The sequence below is a fragment of the Amphibalanus amphitrite genome, unplaced genomic scaffold (assembly GCF_019059575.1).
Source record: "Amphibalanus amphitrite isolate SeventyFive unplaced genomic scaffold, NRLGWU_Aamphi_draft 000021F_arrow, whole genome shotgun sequence".
Classification (NCBI taxonomy): domain Eukaryota; kingdom Metazoa; phylum Arthropoda; class Thecostraca; order Balanomorpha; family Balanidae; genus Amphibalanus; species Amphibalanus amphitrite.
This window is the reverse complement of record NW_024881517.1, coordinates 1598757-1614269: the sequence shown is the minus strand read 5'-3', so window position 1 is coordinate 1614269 and position 15513 is coordinate 1598757.

Here is a 15513-nt window from a genome sequence, read left to right as displayed (position 1 = left end):
GCCTCTCTTCTTGCCCAGGATTCCGAGTCAGACGGACAGTTGAAATTCACAGACGATTGTCATTTGACCGGTCATGGCTTTCGAACGGCGACAGTTAAAATCAGACTGCAGAACGGCAGTCAGCAATCGCAGCCGGGACCGAGCAATCTTTTTATTTCTGACAGTCTTCGGCCGTCCAAATGTCTTTATGGAGGCCGGCCAATAAATTCCCGGCTGCATGGCGGATTGGAAATTGTTCGTTCCGCTGCGACCAAATGCAGACGTTACCATGCGGCACCTATGTCATCAGGATTTATCGCCATCGCTGGACAAATCATGGCCTGAGCTATTGCACATTCCCCAATAATGCGACACGCTTTTCTACATTATCATGTATAGCTGTCACCACGCTATGTCATTGGCAATCCGAGGTGATTTATAGAGCCGACTCCGCTTTAGTCTCGATCCGACGCTCCCAAAACTGGGCGACGTGGACAGAGAACTACTATGCATTTCAGACCCCATGAGACCCTGTTTTTCGGCGATAATTTCTTCAATTTTTGTCCAATTAGCTTGAAATTTTGGCAAACGATATTTCAGCTCAAGCGCCAATTTTTGTCAATATGGTCTCTTAACAAAATATCAAAATTTAGAGCACTTGTTGTTGGCTCGTAATGTTAATCACTTTTTGCACCCGGATAGAGACTTGCTCGCTAACGCACCGGATTGGATAGGAGCGCTGGCCAATCACGTTACGCCGTGCTCAACTTGACTCCTCCCACTGGCCGTGACCGTGATGGGTCTATGCCGCTTCAGTCGGCGTCAGCACCGCGGAGAGGTCGCAGCGGGACCACATAATGGAGACAAGTGAAGCTGGCAAAGCTATTTCGGGACGAAAGCCAAAAAATTATTCCGTTCGAGAGCATTTGGTGTCCTCTTCTCCTTATTTTGGTATATAAACGTCGAACCAGGTCAGGATATTCTCAAGGTAGAATCTATTGGAACGGAACCGGCCGTAGAAGGAAAAATAGATGGACTCTTGGACTCTGAACATTTATTTAAGCCGGAGTTGCACCTATCTCATCGTCAGGTTGGGTCAGGTTACTACCCGATTACCTATAAGATCATGCGTAAGCCTCTGCATGACCCAAAAATATTGATATATTTGGCAGCGTCAATAAATGTTTCTGAGGAAGGCGCAGAAAGCAACCAAGTAGGATGAAGAGTCTCGGGCACGGCCGATTGCCTGGGGCATCGCTCCAGCAAGACGACCGTATTCGTGATTCGTGAAGCGGTGCGGGGCGCCGGGTGGGGCACAAGCGTAATGTGTCGTATGGTAGAAATGTCCCTTATCGCGGTGTCATGTGTGTTTTATATTGTTAAGACGTGCACAAAAAGAAATATGAATGTGGCAGGCGGACGTTGGGCACTACACGAGAACGATCATCAAGAAACACATATCTTTTTGTAAAACTTATGTAACAGTAGTCTGTCCTCAATGGTGAGGTAACTATCTCTAGGCTTTTACTTTTCATGTTTGCATTTCAACACACAAGATCTGGGGGTAAAGTTAGTCCGGCGACCCCCTCAACCTAAATCCATGATAAAATGGATTAGTCCTGAATGTGACCAATGCTTATGTTGCACCGGGATGATATAAATCGATCACGCCGGCATACATTCCTATTGAAATTGCATATATCAAACACATAAATTGCATCCTATTACCTAATGATGATTCTATGTATTTTGCAATTTGGACGTTGTCTGACGCCATACGTAATTTTACGCAATCATTTGAAATCAACAGCGTCTTTTACGAGCGTTTTTTTTTTCTCACAAGCCCCGAATCTTGTGTGGAAATCGATATTTTTTTGTGACTGAACAGGGTGTACGTACTATTGAGCGCAGAATCCGCGCTCATACCCGGGACCGAAGCGGGACAGGTCTGGTGTATCAGAGAGTGTACCGATAGTGTGCTGCGGAACAGTATCCCATCCAGGCGGCTGCTGTCTGGTGAACTTGAGCCAGCCGCCGTACGGAAGGTATAACCAGCCCGATAATTGCTCAAAGCCCGCGGACGCACACAGGGAGTTTTGAGGGCACTGGATGACATGACCCGTGCCGCTGTTTCCGTAACGAGTGGGGGAGGGAGGCCGGGGAAGGGGAGCGATTCATGCAGTCGCAGCCCGCGCGGAGTTAGTGCGGCAGTGTGTACTGTGTACAGGGTGATTTTTTTTACTTGTTAAAAAGTAATGAGGTCTAGTGGGGTTAAAATGCAAATATATCTTGCAAAATTATATGCCAGGATGACGAGCATTCTGGGACATTTTGATTTCATGCAGACACGATGCGAAGGAACGTCCATCGTGTATTTTACTTGTGCTTGAAGTTACCCCCTCTCTCACCGACACGAATCAGCCCGCCTGAGCACGTGTTGAACAGCACCATGGACTCCCATGCTCATTAGGCGGACTGAAAAGGCTCCTATCGCCCATTTTCAGCTCTGCCAGATATTTCCACTGTTTTCTTGTTATATCTGCCATAGCTGGGTCCAAAAACTAGAAGTTTAGGGAGGGCAGGTCGAGGATTTTGATACTGGCGGCCCTGATGGTGTCTGATTCACTGTTTTTCTTTCTCCCTGAAGACTGATTCTTCAAAAGCTGCTCATACGCCAGATGGACCGTTTGAAGGTTATTTATGACTACAAGCTTGTTCATGCGTTATTTAACGTCTTTCTGAGGTATCTCCTTGATCATCGTATGCTTCGAACTGCCTCAATGCTTCAAAATCATCGTTTTGTGTCGTTCCTTACTGAACGGCGGTGGACCATGCGTGCCCGATTGGTGGGACATTTTCAGGCTCCATTGGGGCCGAGGCCGTCGGTCAAAAGGGACAAATGATGACACCATACAAAATGTCCCAGATTTATCTATCACGTGCATTGCTTTTTTGCACGCGATTTTTCGATTTAGGGACCATCATTGACGTTTACTTTTTAACAGTTAAAAAAAATCACCCTGTATATTGGGACTATTTCTCCAGCAAAGTTTTGGGTTTGCTTGAAGTCCACTGATCACGATTGCTGTGTGCGGGGAGCGGGCCCGGGTGGTCTCAGCAGATAGCTGTTCCCCTACACAGGCAGGCCACCGACATGGTGAAACGGTGTATTACTGTAATATGGCCGACCAGCCGGGGAAAGACCCCTTTCTGTAGGAATGCGATTAAAGAGGCTTCTGTGTTTTAAGGTGTGCCGTTACGTAGTTTCGGTTCGTCCTGAAATTCCTCGCTCTCTTTGCTCTCACCGCAACGTTTTATAAAAAAGAACTGCTGTTTTTGGCCTTGCTCCTTGCTCTTAACCTTGCTCTTCCAGACCATGAGCACACTTTATTTACTATAAATGGAAGTTTGCCATGTTCTCCGAAAATGCTCATCTCACCTTAATAAAAAAAATCCGTTGCTATCAAATAAGTACCGGAAGCACAAATTTCACCGAAAGTCTGAGCCGAACTATAAGCGAAAAATGCTACAAATTCCATATGGCCACCGCCATTCTGTCTGAACTGGACTTTTTGTTTCTCCACAACTATATGGTAACGTAACGTCAATTCACATCTATTGGGCATGCGTCACGAATGTGTGCCCCTCGGTATTACCGTTATAAAAGTTGCCCGAGTCGGCGCTTAAGAACTTTGCAATTTAAAAATCTAACCCTCGACCGTGGACGGCATTTCGTCATCCTTTCCAGTGGAGGGGGGGGGGGGTACGACCCCCTTCTGCCGTTTCGAAACGCGGCGTCGTAGAGCTTAGCGGAAAAACAGCGTATTGCTCTCGACGAGAGCTCGCGATTGCGCATATTACTTTTGACCATAGGTCAATATTTGACCTAGGTTTGACAGGTTAAAGATCAAAGTTCGGGAAAATCGGCATTTTTAACTTTGCGCGCCTGTAGCGTCGCCGTTATGGCAGATATCGTCATGGAATTCTCATCATCGTATTTCTTGATGAATTTGGAGCATTTTGGGGTATAGTTTGTCACATTTTACGCGATAACTTCCGGGGCAGAGCGCCCGGAAGCCGGCGGGGTCGCGTTCGCGCCCCGGGTGGCCGAAAATGCCGTCTGACAGTTGGGGTCGGAAACGTGATCTTACCTGTCGGTGACTTCTCCTTGACCCTGAGACGGTACACTGAGACCCTGAAGACCCTGGCCCTGAGACCCTGAACTCAATAAACCAAGTTCCCGAGCTTTATTTGGCCGTCAGATTCGAATTCAGGGCCAAAAATTACCGCCGGAAAGTCAAACTTCAAGAGGTCACCAGAGGTCACTGACCTGAACTAGACCTGACCTGACCTTGACCCTACATAGGTCGATGGAGGGTGTGTCAGTGCCATGTCAGATACTTTTGACCCAAACAATGCCAAAGTGTAACCGGTATCATCGTTAAAAGCACGAAAAACTACGATTTCGTGCAAAATCGGCCTGACCTTGTTACCTTTGTGACGTTATAGCTCTGCTACCTGACCTGACCCGGTCATTTTTTCGCCAAAAGTTGCGCAAAGGATGGTCCATAAGGTAGCCGGAAACCTGGCGGCACTACGTGCCGCCTTTTTCGCTATTCGCGAAAAACCTCAGGAATGTGCGGCCCATTCCACGGGCGACAATTAAAATAAATATCACAAAGTGCACCAATCTTCCTTTTCATCTTTTGCACAACCGTTTTAGGAATCCTCAATGTAAAAGATGTCGAAGCCGAAAGCGTATTCGGTCGGAGTGGGCAGTTTTGTAGGGTGAGTCGGAGTCGTTCAAAATTTGTCGAAGTCTGGGTGTTGATATAACTCTCGCTATCAATGAATTAGAGTTGACTAATTCATTGTTAGAGGAAATGACTGCAATAGAGTAATGACTGTATGCTAGTAGCACCTTCTTCTAAAAACGAAGCTTACCAGTTTTTTCAATTAATAACACAAGACATGCCAGGAGTGTCAGCTATATATTTCTTCAAGTGAAGTCCTGGGGTTTGTCGGATAAAAGGTTGAGTAATCAAGTCTATTCTCACTGCACATAATCCAGCAATGCTATATACAAGTGCTGCTGATCATAGCACTCCTAGCTCGCACTAATAGTTAAGACGTTTCAAGCCCCCTGAATATCACATCACGAAAGAAAAAAAAATCCGGCATCAGTCTCTTGTCACTGAGTCACATTTGTACTAATATACATATTGCACACTAATCACATGTAGGTAACATAAGTAAAATTTATAAACAAAACACTGTTCTTAAACATAAGATAACAAAAAACAGAACGGTTTAGCAGGAAGTGTGACCGCCCGCTGCCTCGGAGCACTGCTCAAGCCGCTGCCTCATCGAGGCCACCAGGCTCCGGAAGTAGCCGGGGCGGCGGCGGAGCTCCTCCCATTTCGCCAAGACGGCGGCCCAGAGCTCGTCCTGGTTGAGCTGCCGGGCCGGCTGGCGCAGCTCCTCCTCCAGCTCATGAACCATTAGAGACCACACATTTTCAATAGGGTTCAGGTCTGGGCTCATTGAGGGCCAGGAGATGGCACGAACCTGCGAACAAAACCATGTTTGTTACTCACTGTAACGCGATATAGGTTGACACATCGGTCATAACTATGTAGCTGTGTGGTGCAACGAATAACACCTGTTGGAAAGTGTTTGATCATTACTGAGCAATTTTGTAAGGCATCTTAAAAACTTTTTTAAAATTGTTAAAGTTATCTCAATAAGTTTATAACATGCGGGGACGAGGCGACCAGGGGTAAGGCGGCCACCCGCACGTAGCCGTAGGCCTCGCCCCCTCTAATTGGGATGCATTGCTATTGGGGTGAAAATGAATAAACAGAAATAAATAAACAGCATCTCAAGATTTTTTTTTAATAGTGTCATCAGGTCACCGGTCACCTAGCTAAACCATACCACAACTCGGCCATGCAGATGCAGGGGGCTATGCAGAGCCCTTCTCTCCGGTTTTTCTGCAATACCTCCCAAACGGATAAAGACATCGACACCAAACTTTGCATACTTTCGCTCCTATTAATTTTACGCTCCGTGCGAAAAGGAAAATGCGCTAGATTTGATAAGTCAGCAGCAAATGACGTCACAGTGACGCCATTTTCGGCCGATTTTGACCGAAAATAAGGGTTTGCGGGAAACGCTCTCAAGAGCCCAGTTTTAAAGTTAGGAAAAAATTAATACCGAGAAGATAAATTGGTTGGACATCAACAGTTCTATCTCGGGTTTTTCAAATTCTGAAAATTCTGGATTGTTTTTTTTTTTTTTAATAGAAAATCAACATTTTTTCTCAAAATTTGGTTTCCAAATAATTTCAAATTTCAGTTTTATGACCAATTTTAGTTCCGTAAAAAGTGTTATATGGTCAAATTTCGAGCTCTTTGCAAAAATCTGACCTAAAAACATGCATTGCAACTCCCAATACTCGAAATGACCAATTTGACCTTTTGACCTCGGATGCCATCCTATGACTTTGGCCGATTTTGACGGATGATTTTGACCACAAAAGTTCAGGACGGTGTTCTAAGGTGTTCGAAACATCTTTCACACCGATTCATGGTCATCGATTGTTCCCAGTATCGGTATTTTGCTCCCGTGGTCACACAGTCAAATGAGTAGAACATTTTTGACTTTGACCTGACCTATGGTGTCAATGGCTCATTGGATGTCAATGAAATTTAAATCGGAAGAGCACGTTTCCTGAACTTTCGATTGGTGCTTGAATTTTGAAAATGGATCCAGTAGTTTTGGAGATTATATGCACGTAACTCAATACCCATATGGGAAGCGCGTTTACCTAGGTCCTTAAACAACGAACTTTGCAAGTTGCAGGCTCAACAAAACGCAAAATCGGCCTAACGTGACATTGAGAAAATAATAGATAAACCACTTTGGGGAGGTAAGGTCACCGATTTTTCAGGGTTGATATGAAATTGATATCGATTCACTCTTACAAAATGTCCTGAGAATTAGTGCTGAAATTCACTTCAGTTATTTAAGAAAAACATGAGTGGATCAGTGGGTAAACGGTGCGGTCCCGCTCTGGCGACATTAAGCGAGATCCGAATAAAAAATACTCGCTATTTTTGTCAATCCTATCTTGTAGTAAATAGTTTGACACTTTTCTAATTTGAAAATGTTTGAAAAGGACCTGTGGTCGAAATAAATATTACATTCTGTCAAGTAAAGTATATATTTGTACAGCATTAGTTTTGGTAATTGTCGAGGAAAAAAGGTCATATTTTTACATTTTCTACTATTTATAAACATGTTCCTCGCACAAGCACTAACCTCATTAAATAGTTTGACACGTTTAATCAATAAGACATGCTGTTTAATCGACATATTATCATTATATGCTGGCCCGATTAGTCATTATGGCCCGATATTATCATTATGCTGGCCCGATTAGTCATCTGATACTACACGCTCGTCTTGACCTAGAAATACAGAGACAACAGCAACAAATGATAAAAGAAAAGTACGAACCTCCACCATGCGCCTGTCTCCCTCCTCCGTCGTCTTCCGTTTTCTTCCACACTTATAGCGCGCTTTCAAACCCCTTTCCCCTTCCTGCTCATAACGGTGTTTCCACCGTCTGGCAGTAGTTAGAGCTACACCGAGAATCTCTGCCGCCTGCTTGACAGAGTGACATTGATCGAAAAGCAAGATGAGCCTGCCCTTGTCAAGATCACTGAGGTGTGCCATCGCGCTCACGTCTAGCCGCACACACTCCACGCGGGCTGCGGCCGCATACTGAATGGCTCTCCTTCCCCGGCTTTCCGCCCCACTCGGAACAGAAACAGCCAGGTCATGTCATTCCGTGACCCTCAAAGGATACTGTGCCGCATCACACTAATCGGTACACTCTCTGACACGCCAGGCCTGCCCCGCCGTGGCCCCGCCTCGGTCCCGGTGTGAGCGCGGATTCTGCGCTCAATAGTACATATCTGTAAGAATCTTGTACGTACATTTTTGATAAATACAAAGTCGAGGGCTTCAGCTAGTGCATTACTTATGCGCGCTATTTAGCTCATTCGATGAAGTTACGGCTGCAACGACAACTGCACGACAGCTACGTTCCATGCGAGCCGCCCCGGTGCGACAGCATACTGCCCCGTCGGCTCCACGCAGCCGACTGACCGGCCAAGGTCACCGCCCCGTCCACCGGGAGGGCGGAGCTTAATGGTCACGTGTTTGTGACGTCACGCCTACGCACGGATAGCCTCTACTCCACTGACGGATTTACGGAGCCGATTTTAACATTACGAGGCAACGACAAGTACCCTAACATTTGATATTTTGTTAGGAGACCATATTGACGAAAATTGGCGCTTGAGCTGAAATGTGCATTGTGAAAATTTGAAGCAAATTGGACAAATATTAAATAAATTATCGCCGAAAAACAGGGTCTCATGGGGTCTGAAATGCATAGTAGTTCAGCCGCGGATCTCGTCCTCTGCATGTTTGAAATTAACCCGCGCGGGGCTGGGGGGTAAATTTTACCCCCCTCGCGAATTTTCGCAATATCTCAAAAACGGCGGCGCGCAGCGCCGCCAAACTTTCAGCACCTTTTCTTACATCAATTTGACACGTTCCCTGAAAATTTGAGCGAAATCCTTTGGAATTTTTTTGAGAAAATGACGTTTTAGTGACGTCATGTTCGCCATTTTCGCCTCAAAAACGGCAAAATTTCAAACGCCGCTAACATCTTAATTTTTAAGGGAATCAAGACGTAACAAAAAAAGGTTATACGTGATTCTACTTTGTCTATCAAATGGCTATCTCGGTTTTTGAAAAATTTTGATTTTAGCCCAATTTTTTTTCTTCAAAAAACTAACTTTTTTGGGAAAATAATTATAAAATCCAATATTTTGCGTGTATCGAAAAAAACGGAATATATGTCAGAGAAATGGTCTATGTGCACCTACATACCAATTTTTAGAAGAATCGGTTCAAAAATGTGGGAGTTATTCAAAATTTTATGACGTCACGACAAACAAATTCTTTGAAAATGATATTTTTTAAGTTCTAGACTTCGTACGGAAACAAAAATAGCACCATTCGATTCGCCGTGAAAAATTGCATCAGATAGACACCTTTTTAGGCCTTAACAACCAACTTCAAAATTTGACCTCACTTGACCTGACCTTGACCTGACCTCGACCTGAAATTCATCCAGATGTGGTCCATATCACCTATTGAGTGTGCCTATTGAATTCTATGAATAAAATGACGCATAAAACATGTGTCGCACATGCCCTTTTCTATATTTTATTTTTGGTGACCTGACCTGACCTGACCTGACCTTGACCTTGACCTCTGAATGATATTGTATGCAAGGAATATTGTCTTGGTAGCCTAAGAACACGTTTTGGGCAATCACTCTTAGTCCATGACTCCATTCTTCGGCAACTACGGTGCAAGGCCGATACTGTAGAAACTTGCAATTTGTACCTTTGACCTGACCTTGACCTTGACCTTAAACTTTAAATTAAGTACATGTTTTTAGTTGTTCGTGATGAGATCTTTCGATTGGCGTTTGAATTTTCCAAATCGGACCATTAGTTCGGGAGATAACAGTGGGGGGGGGGGGGGTAAAATTTATCCCCCCAGCCCCGCGCGTTCGGCTGGAGACCCCAGCCCCGCGCGGGTTAATAAAACGTATAAGACTCTCTGAAATTTAATTGTGTTCAATTTGACGTGAATTGCTATGTCGTGGTGGTTTGTTTTGTGATTTATTTAGTGTCACATTTCATTTTGGCATGTCTCGCGAACATTTTCTCTAGCCCGAAGAGCTTTTTCTCTGGTCTGACAGACACATCCGCTAGATCAAACAATATTCCCTATTTACATACGACCCTCCGTCCTCCCCCTCGTGCGTCCCGCCGTCTCAGCCGCTAAGAGCAGCTCATCTGACGCCGTCCTCTCTGGCTGTCGGCGCGCGGCCGGCCTCCTTCCCGGCCATGGGAAGACGCCCTGCAATGGAAGACTTCCGGCCCGCCTAATGAGCCGGGCCCGGTAAATGGCCTGCTGGAGCGACGCACCGCGGCGGTGGCGGCGTTACTTCGCCGGCCCATATGCGGCTCCCCGCGGCCCCGGCCCGGGCGGCGGGCCGCCGACCGCGCCCGCCGCTGCACGGGTCGTGTGTATCAATTGGAGCCTGATAGCGACAGAGAGCGTGATGGATGGAGTGTCACTCAGGACAAGCCGGTGGCATGGCAGCGCTCCGCTCGCTAAAGACAGGTCGCCAATGCTGAGAGGTGGACACGATACGGACATTTACTAATTGTGTGAGATAGAGCTTCGGGGTATTACCGTTATCGGGATCGTAACTTGGTTGTTCGATTGAGTATAGTATGATCTTGTTAGCTTTTCTCATGGTGTACAGGGTGATTTTTTACTTGTTAAAAAGTAATGAGGTCTAGTGGCATTAAAATACAAATATAGATTGCAAAATTATATACCAGGATGACAAGCAGTGCTGGGACATTTTGATTTCATGCAGACACGATGTGAAGGAACGTCCATCGTGTATTTTACTTGTGCTTGAAGTTGCCCTCTCTCTCACCAACACGAATCAGCCCGCCGGAGCACGTGTTGAACAGCACCATGGACTCACATACTCATTAGGCGGACTGAAAAGGCTCTTATCACCCATTTTCAGCTCCGCCAGATATTTCCAATGTTTTCTTGTTATATCTGCCATAGCTGGATCCAAAAACTAGAAGTCTATTAAGGGCAGGTCGAGGATTTCGATACTGGCGGCCCTGGTGGTGTCTGATTTGTTGTTTTTCTTTCTCCCTGAAGACTGATTCTTCAGAGGCTGCACATACGCCAAATGAACCGTTTGAGGGTTATTTATGACTACAAGCTTGTTCGTGCATTATTTAACGTCTTTCTGGGGTGTCTCCTCGATGATCGTATGCTTCGCACTGCCTCGATGCTTCAAAATCATCGTTTTGTGCCGTTCCTTACTGAACGGCGGTGGACCATGCGTGCCCGATTGGTGGGACATTTTCAGGCTCCATTGGGGCCGAGGCCTCCGGTTAAAAGGGACAAATCATGACACCATACAAAATGTCCCAGATTTATATATCACGTGCATTGCTTTTTTGCACGCGATTTTTCAATTTAGGGACCACCATTGACATTTACTTTTTAACAATTAAAAAAATCACACTGTATAAAATCATTAATGCTTTTTTTAAACATCAAAGCTTTTTAAAGTCATGAGCGATCACATTGTGTCAGTAATAAGTGATAAGAAACACAAATACTGTTTTATGTTTTCATAGATCCATCAAAGCCTGCCAATCGCCCTCACCGTTGCTATTGTCGACATGACAGGCCGTCAATCCGCTCTCCCGTGAGGGCGGCGGTCAGGAGTGTGGGCCGCCACCTCGGGGGCATTGTCTGCTGTCTCTGTGTGTAAATCCCGGCAGACAAAGTCCAGCAAAGCGGCAAAGCCTGCCGGTAATGGCCAGGCCGTGTCTGGGGAGGAGGCTGAGCGGGGCACCCCACGGCTGAAGGCGCCGTCCATAGAGGAACACGGTCTGCCGGGGACGGCACGGGAGGGGAGGACCAGCGCGTGTGGCTCACAGGGCGCATGATGAGAACTACGAAGGCAGGCACTGGACAGCTGTAGGCATAAGTAAAAGTGAGGAAAGTCGGATTAAAAAATACGAGACTGTGTTACTTGAGGCTCCAAAAATGATCCTGGCCGAGATAAAAACAATGCAAAATGTTATTATTTATTCATCGTCAACGGATCCTTTGTCCAAATCGAATAAGAAAATGATGTTAACACAAATAAGTGTGGAGCGCAAACAAAACGATTGAAAATGACGGCAGTAGTGTGATAATAACTGAGGAAAATAGCTGAATAACTGAGGTAACCAAAGAGATTTTACACGACCCTTTATCACATAATGGATATCACCGGATTCAAGCACTTATAAATCACAGAACGGTGATTACAGACACAATACACATAAGGACGTACGCGCCTTCGTGTCGGTTCGATCATTTGGCCGTTTGGCTGATTTTACTGGTGACCTTTGAGACGGCCTGTTTGAGGGAGCGGACGCTGTTCCGGGAGGCGGCACTGCGCGTGGACAGGGCGCTCGATTTGCGCGTGGCTGAAGTCCGGGAGGTCACCGAGCCGCGGGATCGCGCCGTCAGGTCACCGCCGGAGGTGCGCGATCGGTCGCCGCGCGGGCTCACCTCAGTGGAACGCGCTCCCTCGGCGCGCACAAACGACGAGTAGGGCCGCGGCAGCACGTAGTTGGGCTCGTCCAGGTGTTTGTTGTGCTTCAGCTGGCGGCTGATCTCGTACTCGAGCCGCTCGCCCAGCTGGCACATACGCACGTCCAGCGTGAGCAAGACACTGTTCTCCAGCAGGCCGGCCAGCAGCGCCTCGCCGCCCTCCTCGACCAGCTGGTTGTTGGTCAGGTTCAGCGACTGCAGACTGGTGTTGAGGGCGAACATCTCGCCCAGCGCGCGGCACGTCTCCGGACCCAGCAGGCACATGGACATGGTGACCGTCTGCAGGACGGTGTTCTGACAAAGCGCCCGGCAGAGCACCACGCCGCCACCGTCAGACAGCTTGTTCATGCTGATGTTGAACGTCTTCAGCGTCTGGTGGCTGGATATGCTGTGTGCTAGACATTCGGCGCCCTCGGGACCGATTTTGTTGTTCATAATGTCAAAGGTTTCAAGCGCCGGTAATGATTTAATTAGTTTTGATATGGCCTTTGCGCCTAAGTTTTCAATTTTGTTGTGAGAAAGATCCAGAATTTTCAAGTTTTGATGGCCCTCTAGAGCGAAAAGGAGAGTCAGTGCCCTTGGATCATCAACAAGTGAGCGACGAAGGCGAAAAATGGTCAGCTGCGGTTTATCCTTCAAAGCCTTTCCCAGGTCTTCACAGTCCTTCTCTGTAATTTGGAACAGATTCCAGGCAAAGTTGTGACCACATTCCTTCGCACTGTAGGAAAGGTCAAGTTCCGTAACATTGGTCAAAACGGATAGCACCGAAGTGAATTGCAAACACTGACAATCTTCAGGTGGCATTAATGGATTTTCAGAGTCTTCCTCATCCTCATCGGCATTGTGATAGTACAAGTCAACCGGATTCACTTTGTTCTTCTGCCAGAGCTGCTCTATTTTTAGTAACTTCACAAACGGCTGACAGATCTTCAGCTGCTCCATGAGCTCATCCAGGTCATCGGTACTGGGATGAAATCGTTGAATGCATTTTTGCACATGCCGTTCGATGAATGCCCGGCGCCAACTATTCTCATACTTCTTTATGTCGATTACTTCTCCAGCAGCCTTACAACAACGCATCCAATACGCTTCTTCCGGTATGTATTTCGCTTGAACGGCAAGGGGGAGAGTGGTCGGCAACATTTCCAGAACCACTTCACGGTCTTTATCATTCAGTTCATCAATGATCGGATTTTCGGCAAAGTTATTTGCAAGTACTTGCAAACATTTCATCCGAAGGGTCGGTATCAAATTTTTGTCCCATTTTTCATCTTCAGAACGCATGCATCGTTCAAGAAGTATTTGCTTTTTCTTAGAGTTAGGAGGAAACAAACCTTGGCTCGCCATGGCTTCACAACTTACTGTAATCAATGGAAGCACTTAATCCACTTGTATGCCGTAAACTTAATTTGTGCTGCACTTAAAAACTAGTTTTCTGCACCCATGAATGCACACACAAAGACTGCTCACGTAGAAATGGACATGGAAACCAAGAAAAGCAAGCCCGGTGGCGTTTTGTTGCCATGGCAACGGCAGCGGGCGCACCGATGCTCGGCGAATTGATCAAACAGCGGCATCCAGCGGCATCAAATTACGAAATATGTAGACGGGCATGTCCGCCGGCACCCCTTTGCATCTGAATGTGGATAAAAAACCCTTCCTTTATTTCCAGGCATAGGTCAGAGCTGTATAAGATAAGTGCCTACTTGCGGTTTGCAAAAAGTTGATTGTTGTTCATTGAAACTGCATTGCAGCGAGAGTGAATTGCCAATCACTTCATAAAAAAGATGATAAATGACATGATCTCCCTACAAAAGAATGTATCCTACATCATTCCCATAACGAGATGTTTTCATCGCTCTTGGACATGGCTGCTTGTTATTGCTTATATGTAATTGGTATCGGTACACGATTATAAAAAAGATTGATAAACATGTCCCTTACGCTTGCTGTTCGCAATAGCCCGACTCACTGTTTGAGATTCTTGGCCTTTGCTCACTCTTCAGCTTTGGTAGAAATTAGATATGAGGAGCGACTGAATTATTGCGCCTTATCGTGTTAAAGCCATCACAGCTCTGGTTAGTGGGATGATATACGCTTGGGTAATTTATGCTCCTCAAGCCACTTTAAATCGTTTGAAGACACTTCGTTCAAAACACTTGCTGTAAGTGCCTGTCCAACATAGTTGCATTAAACGCCGCGCCTTTGATGTGATAGTAGAAAACATTGTTGAATATCACAAGCTTGTAAACAAGCTCGTTAGGATTTTGATCAAATTATGAATGACATTAACTCAAAGATATTCATTGCGGCATAACATCATAAGCTTGTTCTCTTGGCTAGGTAGAGTAGGTACCCTATAGGTACAGTTGCCGAATGCGACTAGTGACTACAGATAAATGTTCGAACGTAAATGTGTGAGAATATTATAATGAATTAAAGTAATATCTAACTTTTTTTTGTACTGCAATTCAATCGAGCTTACAGACATAAAACAGCAGGTTTCTGATTTACATAATGTAAATCAGAAACAGAAAATTGCATCATTACGTTTCTTATTTTTATTTTCCGCAGCTTGGTCAACTTTATTCGTTGAATAGAGTATCTTATGAAAAACGCGTTTATGGTGGCGGCTGTGGGCAAATTTTGTTACATTGTTTGTGTTAACTTCTTTCGTCAAATCAAACCTCCACTTAACCCGTGGTGAGGGGGGCATTTTTTGCCTCCCCTTTAGTTTTTTTCGATATGTATCTCCAGAACCGCTGCGCCGATCGTCACCAAACTTTCAGTATGAATAATAGCTTTTGAATAGCTTTTGCACATTGTGACCAAAAATGTTTCCAAAGCTATGATAGGTTGCCTGCTAATGACGTCGGAGTGACGTCATTTCTGCCATTTTCGACCCAAAAAAGGTTTCGCCGGAAGAGCTCTGTCAGGCTTTCCGTAGAGCTTTAGAGATACAGAAAAATGTTTTCGATATAAAAGGTGTACAATTAACAGGGCTATAAAACTGCTATCTCGGTTTTTTGAAATTTGTGGATTTTAACCCCCAAAAATAAAAACCAGTAAAACGCCTTTTGGGCGAAGAACGAGCGAGCGAGATAGTGAGCCCTGCACGTGCGGAAGGGCGAGAGGGTACTTCCAGCGGGCTTGTGCAAAGCACCCTTCTAACCGGTCACTAGCGGTGTGCCAAATTTGAACGCAATCGGCCCAGCCGTTCCTGAGATCTGGAAG